The sequence below is a fragment of the Dromaius novaehollandiae genome, unplaced genomic scaffold (assembly GCF_036370855.1).
Source record: "Dromaius novaehollandiae isolate bDroNov1 unplaced genomic scaffold, bDroNov1.hap1 HAP1_SCAFFOLD_30, whole genome shotgun sequence".
Classification (NCBI taxonomy): Eukaryota; Metazoa; Chordata; class Aves; order Casuariiformes; family Dromaiidae; genus Dromaius; species Dromaius novaehollandiae.
This window is the reverse complement of record NW_026991333.1, coordinates 4,425,986-4,435,696: the sequence shown is the minus strand read 5'-3', so window position 1 is coordinate 4,435,696 and position 9,711 is coordinate 4,425,986.

Below are 9,711 nucleotides of genomic sequence, written 5' to 3'. Positions count from 1 at the left end.
AATCAGATCCCTCTGCTGCAGCCCATTTTCTGAATAAACTGTTGAACGAACTTTCCACAAAATGGGTGGCTGTAATCTGCTGCAGAGTGTGTACATCAGAGCTAGTCACGTCCCACTCCCATTGCAGAGCCTGCAGAAAGAGTGCAGAGGGTAAATTGATGTGAGGGCAGGGTCCATCTCACTGGAACAGAGATGTCTAGAAAGGGTGGGGTCAGCCCCTTGCATTTACTCCAGTGTTTCTGTGGCTTGCTGGAGTGGGAGCTGGTGGGGCTGATTCCGACACAGACACCTGTGTTCAGGAGGGCAAGGCTGGGGGAGATGAGTCCCTCGCAAGGGTCTTCTCTTTCAGAGACAGCTGCCATGAGTGCTGTATTCATCTCTCACAAGGATTAAAAGAGGATATTCCCACTGGGTCACTGGACTGAATCCCCTGCACTCAGCTCTTGACAGCTGTCTCCAGGAATTCCCAGCAAGTACTTGGGGCAGTTTGACACCTCCATTTACAACCCCAGCAGAGCAGGACTGACTCCTCTGGAGCCCACACCCCGAGGGCCCTGCTGTGCACGGCACACTCAGACAGCATAAACCAGCGATCAGAAAAGGGATCTGAATGAAGGGAGAGAAGAGAGGAAAGGTGGAGGTTTGTACTAAGAACAGTTTGGGCTTGGCTCAGAGAAAACTGTTTTAACCTATCAATGCGTATTCCTCCTTGGACAGTCCCCAAAGCTCCGAAGAAGCAAATGCCCAACAGCAGTTTCCTGGATGAGTTCCTCCTCCTGGCATTTGCAGACACCCGAGAGTTGCAGCTCTTGCACTTCTCCCTCTTCCTGTGCATCTACCTGGCTGCCCTCCTGGGCAACATCCTCATCATCACAGCCATAGCCTGCGACCACCGCCTCCACACCCCCATGTACTTCTTCCTCCTCAACCTCTCCCTCCTCGACCTTGGCACCATCTCCACCACTGTCCCCAAATCCATGGCCAATTCCCTGTGGGACACCAGGGCCATTTCCTACACGGGATGTGCTGCCCAACTCTTTTTTCTTGCCTCTTTCATTTTGTCTGAGTATTCTCTTCTCACAGTCATGGCCTACGATCGCTATGTTGCCATATGTAAACCCCTGCACTATGGGACCATCATGGGCAGCAGAGCGTGTGTCAAAATGGCAGCAGCTGCCTGGGCCAGTGGGTTTCTCAGTGCGGTGCTGCACACTGCTAACACATTTGGAGTAACATTCTGCCATGGCAATGCCCTGGGTCAGTTCTTCTGTGAAGTTCCCCAGATCCTCAAGCTCTCCTGCTCAGACTCCTACCTCAGGGAAGCTGGCATTATTCTGCTTAGTGCCTGTTTAGTCTTTGGGTGTTTCATCTTCATTGTGGTGTCCTATGTGCAGATCTTCACTGCTGTGCTGAGGATCCCCTCTGAGCAGGGACAGCACAAAGCCCTCTCCATGTGCCTCCCTCACCTGGCCGTGGTCTCCCTGTTTGTCAGCACCATCATATTTGCCCACCTGAAGCCCCCCTCCATCTCCTCCCCACCTCTGGATCTGGTGGTGGCTGTTTTGTACACAGTGGTGCCTCCAGCAGTGAACCCTGTCATCTACAGCATGAGGAACAGGGAGCTCAGGGATGCCCTGAAGAAACTGATTCTCCTGGTTTTTTTGCAGCAGCAATGAGCTGCCCATCCCTCTTCACAAGTGGTTTCTAAGTACCTCAGACAAGTCTTGTGCTTTGGGCATTCTTGCTGTGAGCATCATGTTTGTGCAGAAGTGTTGGAATTCATCCCACTTCCTTACAGCCATGAACCCAGTCTGCCTGACCCAGACGTCTTCTGTAAATGTCTCTCACTGTGTCAGAGTTGGCCTCTCTGTAATAAAAGCATATTTCCCCAGCGCAGTGCTTGAAGGTTGGTCTCTCCTTTAAGAGCTGGAGCCAAGGATGTGCTCAGGGACTTTCCCCCTGAAAGGGCCTGTTGCTTTTCCAGGGCTCTCCCTGGGCTCAAGGCAATGAGCTTATAGGTGATGTGTTAGGGAATGAGGGCTGGATTCAGCTTTTGCTTCTGCGTGCCCAGTGCTCCTGGAGATGGTGAATGGTCAAGTGGTATCTCCCATAGGACATGGCTGGACACTGATGCCCGTCCTTCTCAAAGGGAGTATGGATCCATCAGGAGAGCACAGGGCATCCCCAAGGGCACCACGTGCTTAGGGGTGGGCAGTGAATGGAGCTTCACAAAATCCAGTGGAGTCATCCAGAGGGAAAATGCTAAACCAATGAATATCCAGGCTAGTGAGAGCTCTGCAATCCCACGAGAGGCAGCGGGGACCGAGGAGGCCCAGGGAAGGGATCCTGCAGAGTGGTCCATGTCACCTTCAATGAAAAGCCATGGGCTGGATCTAGCGACACGCCTGAACACAGCCTGAGCCATTTGAAATGCCCTGTAATTGCTCAGAGCATCGTCCATGGCCACAGGGCAACAGACACCTTGGTAGGGGGTTGTCAGGTGCAATGATGACCATCCAGCTGGGTCTGCTTCCCACCCTGACCACTTTGACCATTGCAGAGTCACCCTGTGGCCCCAAGGCACCACAGCCCACTTGCTCTGCTGAGCAGCACTGCCAGCTTGGAGCCCCATGAGGAGCACAGGGTTGGGTCCAGGAAAAGCCAGGTGGGCAGCACCGATGCACTGCCCTGGGGAAAGACTCTCCCGGGAGTAGGGACATCCCTGGAGAAGAGCAAAGGAGCAATTGTGTGCTGGCAAGGAGGAATAAAGGAGACAGAGAAATCTGTTTCTGTGGAGGTCAAGTAAGGGCAGGCTGCTGTGTCCCTGGGGCAGCAGGAGCTGCCTGAGGAGCCCCAGGGCAGGGACCCTTGTGCTGTGCTGGAGAGAGGCGCTGGCACGGGGGGCTGCAGGCAGTCTGGGGGTAGGGAATCTGCTGTGCACAAGAACAAGGGACACTGAGTGTCACTGTGCTCTGCCTCCTTGTGCCACGGGGGCCTGTTCCAGCTTGGAGGCTGATGGGGCAGCTGGCACACACACCCCTGCCCTCCAGAGCTGCTGTGCCTGCCGGGGGTCAGGGGATGTGGTGTGAGTGCCCAGAGCTCTGTAGCTCTCTGCTGTGGAGCCACCACCAGCCTGGTCTGCTCTGCTGGGTGGGCTGGGGAGAGGGCAGGGGAGGTGGGGAGAGCTGGGGAGGGGCTGAGCTGGGCTGGAAAAGGCCCAAGAGAGGGAAACACCAATGTTAGCTCAGCTGTGTGATTGGGCAGGGTGAGGACACACACTGGTGGGTTTGTGGTGCAGAGCCAGGTCTCATACAGGGGAACCAGGACATGCCAGCACAGAAGAGAGGAGGCCGCTCTGTGCCCGTGGTTGCACGGACTGGTGGGGAAGGTGCCTCCAGGCATTCGTCCCAGACCAGCCTCTCACATGGGCTGTTTCCAGCCCTGGCCGCACACCCCAGGATTATGGGGGCATTTCCTTGTGTGGCCAGCTCTGTCCTGCTGGGCTCAGGGCCTGTGTCGAGGGGAACAGCCAGCCCTGCCTGGCCTCTCTCCCAGCCCAGACCCCAGCAGACCCCGATGGATGGCTGTGTGCTCAACCCCATGTAGGACATGGCTGGAGCAGGGCAGGGCCCAGGCGCTGAGGGAGGCTGTCAAAGCAGGAGGGCTGTGGGGGGACGGGGCACCAAGGGCTGTTGTGGATATTGTGCTGGGGGGTGTTTCCCCACCTCTGAAGGCACCCTGCCCTGTGCGCTGCTTGCACAGCAGAAGTGGGGCCATGTGCAGGTGCAGGCACAGGGCACAGATGGGAGCCACGATGCTCCTCACTGCTCCACTGCAAAAGAGAAGCTCCCCGAGCTCTCCCAGCCCTGCTCCACCAGCTCTTGTCCCTGCTCCAGCCATGCCAGAGCAGAGGCCGAGGACCAAGAGGGCCCTCAGGCAAAGCTGTGCCAGCCTCGGGGAGCTGCCCTGAGCACCAGGACAGGCAGAGCACCCTCCTCCTATGTCCCCACCCTGCTGCGAGGGTGGCAGGGGCACCAGGGAAATGGCCTGTTTCTGCCTGGGGTCAGAGTGGGACTGTTGCATGGGAGGTGAACACAACAGCCACTGCGCTGCAGAAACACGGGCCACCACCCCTCACTGCAGCCCCCACTGCCCTCCTGCCCCCATCCCTGCTTACTTGCCCCACCCCTCACTGCCCCATCTCCTCTCCCCTCTCCCCATACCGCTGGGATCAGCAGTGCAGCAGGAGCTGGAACAGCGTCACAGCTGCTGCCTGGCCACTGCCCTCCCCAACTCCCCCCAAAACATTGCATCCATCTTCAAGAAGGACAAGGAAGAGGATCTGGGGAATGATGGGCTGGTCAGCATCACACCAGGGATCAGCAGATCTTCCTGGAAGCTAGTTCCAGTCACATGAAGGGACTGGGAACAGCCAGCATGAAGCCATCAAGTCAAATTGTTGACCAACCTCTTTGCCTTCTGTGATGGGATGTCTGGCTGTGCAGACCAGGGGAGTGCAGTGCCTGTTGCATGCCTTGCATTTAGGAAGGCCTTTGACATGGTCTTCCCTAGCACCTTTGTAGCCAGACTGGGGAGAGTGAGGACGGAGGAGTAAGCAATGGAGTGTGGGGGAAACTAGGTGGAGGCTGCCTGGCTCGAAGGGTGGAGAACAGTGGCACAAAGTCCAAGCGACTAATGGTTACCAGTGACGTTCTTCAGAGTCAATACTGGAGCCAATGCCTTCTGTCTTTAGGAATGATTTTGATGGTGGGACGGAGTGCACTCTCAGCCCGTTCATGAACGATCCCCAACTGGAGATGAGTGGTTGACATGCTGGAGGGCAGGGCTGCTCAGCAGAGGGGCAGCGACAGGCTGGTGATGCGGGCTGAAAGGGGCCTGGGGAGTTCAACCATGTCCTGTCCCTAGCAGGAAATAACCCTGTGCAGCAGGGCAAGCTGGGGCAGACTGGCTGGAGAGCAGCTTTGCAGGAAAGGACCTGAGTGTGCTGGTGCTCAACAAGTTGACAGGAATTCGACAGAGTGCTCTTGTAGCAAAGACAGCCCCCGTTATCGTGGGTTGTATCAGCAAGAGTACAGACAAGTGCAGGGCAAGTGCAGTGGGACAGATGAAATACTCTGCAGCCTCCACCAAAAAGAAGCAAAATAAAGGGCAGAATTGGCAGAGTACCAATGCTGGGGAGAGCGGTATGATCAACAGAGTGCCCAGGGACTGCCAACATTTTAAAGCAATCAGAACAAGAAAGGCCTTTCTGCCAGTTGCCAAGTGGCTGGAGCCAGAGGTACCCAGGCTTGCTCAAGGGTGAGAGGTCCAGAGAGACGATTTCTTTACTCAACCACCAAGCGCATGGCCAGGATTATAATGTTCTATTGAGAGAACATGTTTTTCCAAGTCTAGCTTTTTAATTAAAGCATTAGGACTCATACTCACACCAAATGGGGGCAGCGGGGTGTTGGGGGGGAGTAAGGCTTCCGTTTAGCTTCAGTGGCTGTGGGATGAAGCCTGCATTTAGTTTGAAAGAGACAGGATTAGGAATGATTGTCAGGCAGGTGACTATAAACTACCTGATGCTTTCTATACTCTTCAGTGATATTTCTTCTAGTCACTTCTCAGTCTATACTGCGTTATATTTTCTCCCTTGCATCATGGATCATCCCTCTGGAGAAAGAGCTGAGTCCAGGGACATGCCATGCCGATAATCTGGGCATCATGGGGAGCCCACTGCAAGAGTAAGTGTGTGCATGAGAGCTCACAGCAAAGGCCTGGGCAAGCCAAGGAGCAGGGACCCTCCCCAGGTGCCAAGGATCCCAGTCCCTGAGCCACAGGGCTGGGTACAGCCTCCTCCGATTGCTCATGACAGCAGCTCATGACACCCACCACAGAGTCCAAGAAGTTTCTGTGGGAAAGGTGGAGGAAGAAAGTGGAAACATCTCCAAAGAGGGGGAATGAAGGCAGCAGTCCCACCGGTAAACATCTCCAAATACGGGTGGATTTTACCCCCTCTCTGGCAGAGCTGTTTCTTCCATGGGCAGCAGTACCTGGGGGAAGGAGGGTCTTTTGCTGACAGCCCCTGTGGCATAGAGGGCATCAGGGTTGGAGACACCCCTTCCAGCCAAGGGGCAGTTGCTGGGCACTCGAACAAAGGTTTCAGTCGGGGACCTCAACGCTCCGGGACCAGTGTGGAAGGCAGCAGTGAGTGGCAGCCCTGCCGCTACACTGAGAATTTCATTCTGTTGGGCTAAACCAGGACCCCAGGGACTCCCTGCAGCCGGCTGGATGGGCACAGATGGGACCTGGCCCTTCCTGTTGCTCCCGAGCATGTCATTCAAGGAAGTGCTGGAAGAACAGGCCTGGAGGGATCCTCATGGCACTGCGTTGCCTGTGGCTGTGATAACTGATTGTCTCCCTCCTGCAAACGCTTCCCGGGTCAGGCGCTTGGGGACAACCATCTGGCAGTGCTCATGGGAATCCATCAGGACCATGCCCTGTGTGTGGGCAAGGGGACCTCAGGCACTTGTCACCCTGTTGGAGAGCAGCTTGGAGAGCAGAGAACTGGGAGGAGGAAAGAGAGGTCCCATGGCTGGCAGAGTGAAGGTGCTGCTGTGTGCCTGGGGCCAGGGCACTGCCACCTCCGAGGCCCTCTCCTAGCTCCTGAGAAGCTATTGCAGAAGCAAGCAAATCCCAGAGAACAACCTTCCCCACCTTGCTGGGAGTCAAGGAGAGGGTCACTTCTGTGAGAGAACATGACAGGCCAGGAGCAGGCACATGGCTGGGGTTTGTGCTTGTGAGGTCACTTCTGCCCCAGGACCTGATAGGCCAGCAGCAGGCACAGGGCTCACATATGGGGCTGTAAGGTCACTGCTACCTCAGAACCCAGCAAAGGGCTTCAGTGCTGATTGTGAGGTCACTTCTGCCTCAGTACCTGATTGGTTGGTGTAGGTTCCTGGAAGTCACCTGTGCCGGTGCTGCTGTTAGGCCAGAACCAGGTTAATTGGCACAGGAGACTGTCCTGGAGGGCAGAGAGGCCATGGATCCCTCGTGGATCTTCAGGGACAACGTCCTCAAAGCCCAGGAACAAGCCAGTGTGATGTGATGGGAGTCAAGCAGGGCCTGGCAGGAGAACCGCACGGATGACCAGGAGCACCCTGACTTAGGAGTTCAGCCACAGGAAGGAAGTTCCCGGAGGGTGGAAAGGGGAAGAGGCTGCACAGGAGGCAGACAGAAACCTTGCCTGTGGGTGCAGCGATGGAGCTAGGAAAGCCAAAGCTCAGCTGGAGCTGGAGCTGGAGCTGGAGCTCGCAAGGGGTGTGGAGGGCAACCAGGAGGGCTTTTGTAAGCATGCTGGCAGCACAAGGAAGGCAGCTAAGGAGAATGTGCTCTCACTGCTCAGTGGGGCAGGGGACATAGTGACAAGGACCGGGAAAAAGCTGAGTCTCTCCTTGGCTTTTCTGCCTTACATACTACCGGTAAGATCTGCCCCCAGGCCCCCCCGGTCCCAAGGCTCTTAGTGCCTGTGTGACATTGCTCTTGATTGTCTTTGAAATGTCTGGGCAAACACGGAAGTTCCTGCTATCTGGGAAAAGGCAGGCATCACACCCATTTCCAGAGAAGGGCAAGAGGAAGAATGCAGGTCAGCTTCATGCGAGTCCCTGGAAGGAGATGGAGCAAATCCTCCTGGAAACCATCTCCAAGCATCTGGAGGGCAAGGATTGGAGGAGCCAGCATGGGCTGACCAAAGGGAAATGGAAACTGTGCCTGACCAACCTGATTGCCTTCTACCAGAAGACTGTGGGCACAAGGTGAAAGCAGGGGACTTGGTGTGCCTTCATTTTGGCAAGGCCTTTGACACAGTCATCCCTGTTCTACCTGTAGCCAAACTGTTGAGATCTGCACTCGATAAATGAACCATAAAGCAGGTGGAAGACTGGCTGGTCCATCAGGCCCAAAGGCTGTGATTAGTGGTATGAGGAGGCCAGACTGGTGGCTGGTTACTGGTGGCATCCCTCTGTGATCAACACAGGGGGCAACACTGTTGAATTTCTTCATTAATGGTCTGGGACATGGGGTGGGCGTGCACTCTTCGCAATTTTGTGGACTATGTGCAATTGGAGCGAGCCCCTGAGCAAGCTCATTTAGTTCCCTCTGCATTGAGGAGGTAGGTTGGACTGGGGCATATGACGTCCAGAGGTCTCGTCCATCCTAAGCGCTGTGATTCAATCACAATGAGTGTTTCTTGGGAGAGCTCTGTAAAGACAGAGTAGGCACAGGAAGAAGACAGGGCAGAGAGGCCGAAGAGAAAGGAAGTATGTCAATATAAATAGAGTTGATTCTCAGCAGAAAATTTCCCCATTCAAAGTGCTGGTAGCAAATATGACATGACGAAAAACTGTACGTGTATATGTATATAGTCAAACAGAGATAGTAATTACTGACTTTACTGTTATGGCATAGAGTTCTTTGAATAGGTGAACTTTTGACTAAAAGTTTACATTCAGGCCTTTATTAGTTGGGGCACCTACAGAGGCTATTGCTGCCCAGGATGCCCTGGGGTCACTGTGTTCCCAGGTGGTGCTGGGAAATGTGATCCAGGAGCTACAGGAACCTTTCTGGAGCATTTTCTGAGCTGGTCACCAGGAGAAGTCTCTCAAGACCTCTCAGGGGGACACCTTATTTCTCTCTATTGCCTAGAAAGGGAAGTGCAGGCAGCTGGATTAGGCAGAGACATCTGCATGGAAGGGTCTGGCACTGGGTGAGATCAGCCTTCTCCCTGTTGCTGCCTAAAATCAGTTACACTTCATTGACCATGCTGGGAGTGTGGCTAGGTGTTTATGGCCTCCTTTAAAACAGCACTGCAACACAGGCATGTTGAGATTGGTGCCAATTTGGCCATCCAAAGATATCTCATTTCATTGAAGCCGGTCACCCTGTTTTCCACTGCTGGTCAAGAGAGCTCGAGCCCTTAGAGTGCGCCTTGCTCTTTGGAATGAGTGAGGAGTGGCATGGACAGCCCTGGGCAAGGAATGGTTCTGGTGAGCACTGGGCTCTGTGTGAGAAACAGTGTTGTCTGTTATCATGCTGTAGGCCTGATTATAACAGAAATGTTTAGAAAGTGACAATAAACCTGACATGAGAAAGAAATTAAAGAAAATGAAAGCAAAGAATTCTTTTTTACACTTTTCAGCTTTTAACAGTCTGTATTCTTATAATCCTCCTGCTGGTGTTGGGGGGGGGGGGGGGGGGGGATACTCTGCATGTGCGTGTGTGTGTGTGTTTTGTAAAGGAAAGTGATTTCCAGATCTGGAGTGAGATGCAGTGACAGGGACACGGACATGTGGTGCCTTTGTAGGTGCCTTGGTCCCCTCTGCCCAGCCTCCGTCTGCAGCTCAGAGGGGCTCCCGTCTCCCGCAGGTCAACTCTGAGAGCTGCCAGGCCCAGGCAGGTACCTCACATACACCAGGGCCTCTCCAAGTGCCACTGGGTGCTTGTGATTAGACACCTGAGCTCTGTATGAAAAGGTGAGGGACTGTTTAAAACTGTTTTAAAAATATGAGCACCTTTTCCTCAGCTGAAATAATTCAATAATTTTAATAAATTGTCCATGTTTTCCCTTGAGGAACTCATGGATATGTTTAGGAAGGGTATGAATCCCAGGAGAAGAAATATTGGTCTCCCCCAGACTTGCATTCTCACTGC